The sequence below is a fragment of the Lathyrus oleraceus genome, chromosome 5 (genome assembly GCF_024323335.1).
Source record: "Lathyrus oleraceus cultivar Zhongwan6 chromosome 5, CAAS_Psat_ZW6_1.0, whole genome shotgun sequence".
Taxonomy (NCBI): domain Eukaryota; kingdom Viridiplantae; phylum Streptophyta; class Magnoliopsida; order Fabales; family Fabaceae; genus Lathyrus; species Lathyrus oleraceus.
This window is the reverse complement of record NC_066583.1, coordinates 448,691,988-448,700,115: the sequence shown is the minus strand read 5'-3', so window position 1 is coordinate 448,700,115 and position 8,128 is coordinate 448,691,988. Positions and strand designations below refer to the sequence as shown.

The window sequence follows — 8,128 nt, the reverse complement described above, 5'->3', positions numbered from 1 at the left end:
ATATATATATATATATATATATATATATATATATATATATTTTTTTTTTTTTTTTTTTGATCTGTGTGTGGTATAATTATCTTTGTGTAAAAGTTTTGAATATAATATTTTATAATTTAACTCTATTTCAACATGCATATACTAAAATATTTTAAATACACTTTCTTTTGTATGCATCAATAAATGTTGTTTAATGCTTAAGAGGAGTTCACCAAATCTATATAAACATGTTTCTTTGGAATATATTCTATCAATAAAATGGAGACTTCAAGAAATTCTTCTCTAACAATGACATTCTTTTTGGTATTTTTAATCTTTGCATCAGGTTTAAATCCAACTTATTATTTTGCTTTTTTTTATATATATATTGTCTTTAGATTTTTCACTTCACTTCTTATACCATTTAATTTGTTCATATATTTTCATACAATATTGTTCTTATATTCTTATCATTTGTGTATGTAGATATGTATATGGAATCACAGGCCATGAGAGTGACTGAGGAATTAGACTCAACCTGTAACACAGCTCAAGATTGTATTAGACAAAAATATCCTTGTCCACCCCCCCTTATTGTCGTATGTGTTGCCAACCATTGTTCATGTACACACCTTCAATCAACATTAACCAATAAAATTCCTAGTCCAACACCTTCAATTAAAAATTGAATAATGAATTAGTTGATGTATTTGGATGAGAATAATACATAAAATCTTAATAAAAAAATGTGTGATTGCTTCATCTTTTGTATTCAACTCTTAGAAAAATGAGATGAAATTATTTTATTATCATAATTTGAATTACTTCATTTTCCAAATTATTTAAATTGATTACATATCAATTTTTAGAACATCTTATTAATTGTTAATATTAATCCCAATTTTATGAGCTCATTAAATTAATTTTATTATGATTATAGATGTAAACCACATTGGGTTTACATGAAAAATGCAACACTCAATATACCATACAATAAAAAGTATAAACTTTCAAAATTTATCATTAAAAAAGTACTTAGTTAAAGGGTGTGAAAAAATAAAACAAGTATGGAAAAATTTAATTGGAGGTACAATACAAAATATAAGATGTTACATATGTTTGAGCTCTTCCATTTACTTCGTCAAAATGAATAAATCAAATAACAAGAATAACCATTTTTAAATTAAAAGAAATAAGAATGTAGAGGCAAATGATCGATAATATTTGTCAAATTAAAAATCTTACCAGAAGGTTAAAACTTCATAAGGAAAAAAAGAATGCAAAACTAAATAACAGAGATAGAGAGCTAATCACAAATTATATTGGTCACAATTGTAATTAAAATAACTGATATAACTAAATAAATATATTTGATCTTATAATTATTGAAATACTAATATAATACTAAATTACTAAAATACTAACACCATTATTAATTAAAAGATGATAATTTAGGATATTACCCTTTCTTTAAAACATTAATCAAACAATAGGAATTATCTCGTTCTTGATGTTTTCGTTCCTTTTCTTTATGGCAAAGACAATGTTAATATTTATTGATTATTTTAGATTTAAAATTTTAAATATTACGATATATGTGTCATAACAGTTTATCATTATTTTGATGATTAATTTATTCTAAAAATAAGTTTTTATTTTTATTTTTATTTTTATTTTTTAAATTAAATTTAATCTAATAATTAATTAAGTAAAAATATTAATTAATCATTAAATTTAATTTAAAGATATGATTTGGAGTAAAAAAAAACTACTCATTCATATATATATATATATATATATATATATATATATATATATATATATATATATATATTAAAAACGTTTGAGTCATAAATATAATATATAATATATAATTAATTCAAATTTATTTTACGTTACATAAATTATAATGATATGTGTTGCATCCCGCAAATATGAGTATCTCTGAAGCTTAATTAAAATTATATAATTATTCCTTCTAAAATTATATATGACGGATGTTTCTTATATTTAAGAATAATTTAAAATTAAAAGTGGAAGCACCTTATGACTATATTTAATTTAATAATGAAATTTTATAATTTTTTTTATATATATATATATATATATATATATATATATATATATATATATATATATATATATATATATATATATATATATATATATATATATATATATATATATATATATATATATATATATATATATATATATATATCTGTGTGTGTGTTGAATTGTAATTCCTTGTGTCGAAGCAGTTTGTTCGACAGGAGCAAGGAAGTGTCGAATCATCTAGTATGTTGAGTTGTATTAGTGTGTCGAAGTGTCGAAGCATGTTGCTTCACACAGGATTTCGACTTAGGCCTATTTTATTAGTGTTAGCTATTTTGGGAATTATAGTTTTGGGATTTGGCTTGTGGTCCAAGTTAACCTAAATCTATAAATAGAGAGAGTAACCCTTATTCTTGTAATGAAATGAATAGAGCATTCATAACATTGTATTCACATTATTTTACAGTTGCAAAGTGAATAAGAAGTTCTCCACAGTTTGTGGGCAGAGAAAACTATGCAGAATTTTAATTCTTCTTCTCCTTCATCGTTCTTTACTTTTTTTCTTTCTCCATTGTTCTTTTCTTTTATTGTCATTGTGTGAGTGATAAAAATCTTGTTCATCAAGATTGATTGAAATTCTCCATAGCTTTTTGTGGGTTTCCAACATCTGGTATCAAGAGCTCCGGTTTAATCGATTCATGGGAAGAAAATTACCATGGCAACGAATCATCCAAACAAGCATTTTTCAGCAAATCTTCTGATTCTCAAGAACAACAATTATGAGAATTGGTGCAAGCAGATAAAGGTTGTGTTATGTTATTAAGATCTTTGGAATCTTGTGAAGGAAGGAGTAGCAACGCTTGCATAAGACGCGACAGATCAAGAAAATTTTGCACATAAAGTATTGAAAAAGAAAGATTATAAAGCTCTCTTTATAATCCATCAATGTGTTGATGCAGATGACTTTGAAAAGGTTAGTGATGCAGAGTTAACGAAAGAAGCATGAGAAATTCTGGAGAAATCGTTTGGAGGCACGGAGAAGGTGAAAGAGGTGAGGTTACAAACTCACAAAAGAACGTATGAATTGCTTTCGATGGAAGACAATGAAAGCATAACTGATTTCTTCACCAAGGTAAAGAAACTGGTGAATCAAATAAAGGTATGTGGAGAAGTGTTGACATCAAGATCTGTTGTTGGAAAGATCTTGATGTCGTTGGCTCCAAAGTTCGACCACATGGTAGTAGCCATAGAAGAGTCGAAAGATTTGTCAAAACTAACAAAGGAAGAGCTTCAAGGGACGCTTCAATCTCATGAACAAAGAATGGCTGAAAGAGTTGTAGGAAAGTCGAAGAGTGATATGGCTTTGCAGGCGCAAACAACAAAAGAAAGGAAAGGCAAAGGAAGCTGGAATGCCAACAAAGACAGATGAGGCTACAACAATTCGACTGGTCGAAATCAGCAAGAAGCAAATTGGTCGAATAAGAGAAACCCCTGGAACCAAGGCAGTCAAAGAGGTGGTGTTGCAAGTAGAGGAAAAGGTGGTTGTCAAAAGCCAAACAAGAGTCACATTCAGAGTTACAATTGTCAGAAGTATGGTCATTATTATAGTGATTGTTCAGAAAAGCAGAAGAATCAAAAAACTTATGCAAAGCTGACGAAACATGAAGAAGAAGAGACATTTTTTATGGCTACAACAAGAGATGAAGAGAGATTCAAGAACTAGTGGTACTTGGACTTAAGATGCTCATCACACATGTCTGAAGGAAATATTGGTTTGTCAACATAAATCCCTTAATGAAGAAAATGGTGAAATTTTCAAATGACAAAACTCTAACAGCTGAAGGTGTTGGTGGCAAGAGGTCAGTAATTTCAAATGTGTTGTACATACCAGGCATGAAGAGCAATTTGCTCAGCATAGGACAATTAGTCGAAAAGAACTATAATGTCTCGATCGGAGACAGGATGATGAGAGTTCTCGACTCAAATGGAAGGTTGGTCTTGAAGGCTCCAATGTCTCAGAATATAACCTTCAAGATTGAGTTAAATATGATAGAGTATAAGTGCCTTGCAACAGTATCCAGCAAAGATGAATGGATATGGCATTATTATGGGTGTTCATGGGTGCGGGTCGACCCACGAATCCACTGACCCAAACCAACCCAACTCATAAATTACCCGAACCCATTCATTTACGGGTATACCCAACCCAACCCATAACAACCCGTATAGTTTTGGTTCAGGTATCGGGTTTGAGTTTTGCAACTCGTGAACTCGTTGACCCAACCCATTTATGTGGCATTAGTAATTTATTATTATTTCTATTATTATTTTAAATAAAAATATAAAATTAATATCTCCCTAATAACCATAATTTTTCAAAAAAAAATTATTCTCCACCAATAATACTACTAGACCAATGAATTTACGTAATTCTAAGATAAAGTATTGTTTTTTATTTTATTTTGTATCATTTCCAAATTATGTATTTTATGAAAATAATGTGTCTTATTGAATTTTATACTATTATAAAGTATTATGTAATGTAGATGAATTTTATTATATATTATATGATGTGTTTCATTGAATTGAGTGTTATAAATGAGTATGATTGTATTGAGTTGTGTTACTTTTTTTTTAAATCGACAAAAAGAATCATAAAAAATATATTTTTTATTTGAAACACAACCCGCGAACCCAACCCATTAATGAACGGGTGGGTTCGGGTCGGTTTTGACAATGAACTTACGGGTTGGAAGATGGACCCAACCCATTGAAGTTTGACCAGGTTGGGTAACGGGTTAGGCCAAACCCGGTACAACCCAATCCGCGTACACCCTTAGACATTATAGACTTGGTCATCTCAATTTCAAAGACATTAGAGATTTGAAGAGAAGAAATATGGTTTTAGGATTACCAGAAGTCAACATTCCAAATGAAGTGTGTGAAGAATGTGTGCAGACAAAGCAGCATAAGAACAACTTCAGTAAGGATGCAGGAAGCAGGTCGAAGGCAATTCTTGAAGTCATATACTCTGATTGTAACACCTCAAAATTTGCCCTCCTCTTCTTGGGACTAGTTTTACATATTGCATTTCATTTTAGGACATTAGGCATTGCATTTTGCATATCATATGAAAACAAGAAGGTCATCCTCCAAAGTCTTTTCAAAGATGGAGAAGTTACATGATTCAAGCCTAAGGGTTTCTATGGATTGATGATCAATCATCTGAGGGTCTGCACTTCAGTTAGGGTTTCTTGGTTCTTCAAAGGTCTTGAGCATTATCTTGTTTGCAAGGATATATTACCATCATCATGGTTATGTCATCATCAAGGGTTTCATTGTTCATCCTCAAGTTCCTCTGGATTAGGGTTCTGACCTCTGGTCAACCCTAATCAATGCCATTCTTTCAACCAGGGTTTCCCAAGGAGATAAGGTATTTGCTGATTATGAGGATCATATGATCATTATATTGAGCTTACATGAGCTAGGGTTTCATTGTTGAGCATTTTCCCCAAGTGGTAGAGGCCCAAGCTGATCAGGGCATGTCAAGGTCATCTGAGGACCACAAAAGTCAACTGTGCAAGAGCTGAGGGCTATGAGGTGGGGAAATGAGTTTAAACACCTCATTCATGTTCAAAAGAGGTCCATTTGTCATTTTAAACATCTATCTGGAAGATTTTGAAGTCATGGCAAAAGTTTCCAAAAATGGAAAGTGACCTGTAATTGAAAGTTTCCAAAAATGGCAAGTTTTTGGTCCACATTCAACTTGACTTTCCAACATCAAATAAGCTTCAAATGGATTTTTGATGAACATGAAAGTTGAAGATCTTTCTCTCCCATTTTCAAAAAGTCCAAGATCATGTCCATCTGATGAATGGTTGAGAAGTTATGGCCAAATGATCACAAAGTATGCATGGAAGTTCAACATGGCATAACTTTTGCTTCAAAACTCCAAATTGGTCCACTCTTTTTGCAAAATGCTCCTTGTGACCAATACTTTCCAAATGAATCATTGCCTTGCATGAAAGAAGCTCACATGATCAAGTGTCCATACATGTGCATTTTGGAGGGAAAATTGATAATTTGAAATTGGTTGATCACACAAGCAAAATACCATTCAAATGTTGATTGTGGGATGATTTTAAGTGAATTTGTACCCTTGCATGGTACTGTTCACATGCAGCATGTACATGTTAAGCACACTTGTGCAATTTTGCATTACACCTCATATTCCTCTAATCAAGTTTAGCCAAGGCAAATTGAGATTAGCACAATCATTAACACACCATATAAAAGCCTAATCATAACTATTTTTGCTCAGAAGAACAATTTCAGATCTAGAATTTTCCATTTTCCCTCCATTTTCTCTCTCTTCGATTTTCAAATTTCTTCATACAATTCCACAAAATTTTTGCATAATCGTGTTTATCATGCATCATTGAGTAGGAATTCACATCTGGTTTGAAGAATTCTATCCAGATTCGTGCACATCAAGAGCTTGAACATGGAAATGGAAACTTGATGCTGAGCTAGATCCAAGGGATTTCAAGTGCTGATTCGGTCATAGAGCTTCAAAGCAAGGTTGAGGAAGAAGATCTGGAGACTTTGGAAGGTTGAGGACACGAGTTTGGATCACTGCAATTTCAAGTAGGTGAAATTCGATTTTCTCTTTTTGCCTTTTTATTGCCATGAATGTATAGATCTTGCATCCCTGAGCATGCTGATGTGTTTGGATTTGAAAACGGATGAATAATGAACATGTATGATGAGATTCAAGTTTTGATGTTAGAAATGCTTTTGCTCGATTTGTAAAATACATGATGATTTAGGATTAGATGATGTGATATTCGTGATCCTCGTTGCAAGGCGGTTCTAACCATGTATGGTACGTTGATTTCTGGAAAAAATTCATGAGCTCCGCCGTGGATACTGTCGGAGAAGACGACCGGAACCACTGTTCCGGCATCTGGTTCTGCGCTAGGGCTCGTGCTTGCGTGGCCTGCTTGTGTGGCGCTAACGTGTTTGTTTCGTTGGCTAGCGTGCGTTTGACCGTGCCAAGTAGGCGAAGACTGCTGACTGAGCGCGCCATGTGTATTAATGAAACACTGCGTTTCATAGGCGCTTTGATCCCTAGAGCGCGCGCTCGATTCCTGGCCATGGCATTTTGTGAATTTAACTTGAGCGCTCTTTTGACCTTGGGTGCATGCGTTCGATCCTTGATGCTGCATGTTTCTGAATTTATTTTGATTTCTCTTGTTAACTTTGCACGCGTGAGTTCGATTCCTGGCATTGTATTGTTTCTGATTTAATTTTTGAATATTCCCTTGATCCTTGGACGCGCGTGTTCAATACTTGGCTTAGGCATTTTCTGATTTTCCTTTGAATTATCATTTTCCACATTATTTCCATTTTATTTCGTTTTATTTCATCAACTTCAAAAAATCACTAAAAATAGTAAATTAATCCAAATTGATCCAAACTTTTTTTCACATTCTTGTTTTGATTTCTAGTTTTTTATAGGATTTATTTCATGATTTGTGCATTTCTGGATTTTTATTTGGTATTTTTTGATTGCATCATGTGCCAAATTGACATGCTACATTCATTTGTTTGTGAAATGCTCATGTTTAATCCAATTGACTTGAAATTTGGCATGCTTGATCTTAACATGTGATTTGATTTTCTGGCTTTGGTTTGAAATTTTTATCATATGCCATCACTGTTTTGGACACATGAACATGTAGTGTGACAATTTGTGTCATAATTTTTATGTTGCATTTGTGCATTTTCATTCATGTACCATTTGAGCTCTTCTGAATTTAATTTTTTTGCATGATGTTTGCTCATAACATGAAGTGCTTGCATAAAAAAATTTCATAGCCATTGGATGCTTTTCTGTTTTGATTTTGATTTTCTAATTTGATTGTCCATTTTGATCACATTGTTTGCCTTTGCTTTACCCTGAATCATTTGATGCTTTTGCATTATGAATTGATGTTGGTCCTTTTGAGGATGCTTTCTTGTTTGTTTGAATGTGCTTCATGTGAAAGACCAAGTTCTGTTTTGGTCATTTGACTTGCTTTTGAACCTAGTC

General features: G+C 32.1%; 1 long non-coding RNA gene across 1 annotated transcript; it reads left to right on the top strand.

Moving 5' to 3' along the window:
• Nucleotides 1-200: 200 nt before the first annotated feature.
• LOC127082327 (uncharacterized) lies at nucleotides 201-741 on the top strand. The gene is made up of 2 exons (XR_007788170.1): nucleotides 201-325; nucleotides 466-741. It is a non-coding gene; the product is annotated as an uncharacterized LOC127082327 (long non-coding RNA).
• The last annotated feature ends 7,387 nt before the right edge of the window (nucleotides 742-8,128 follow it).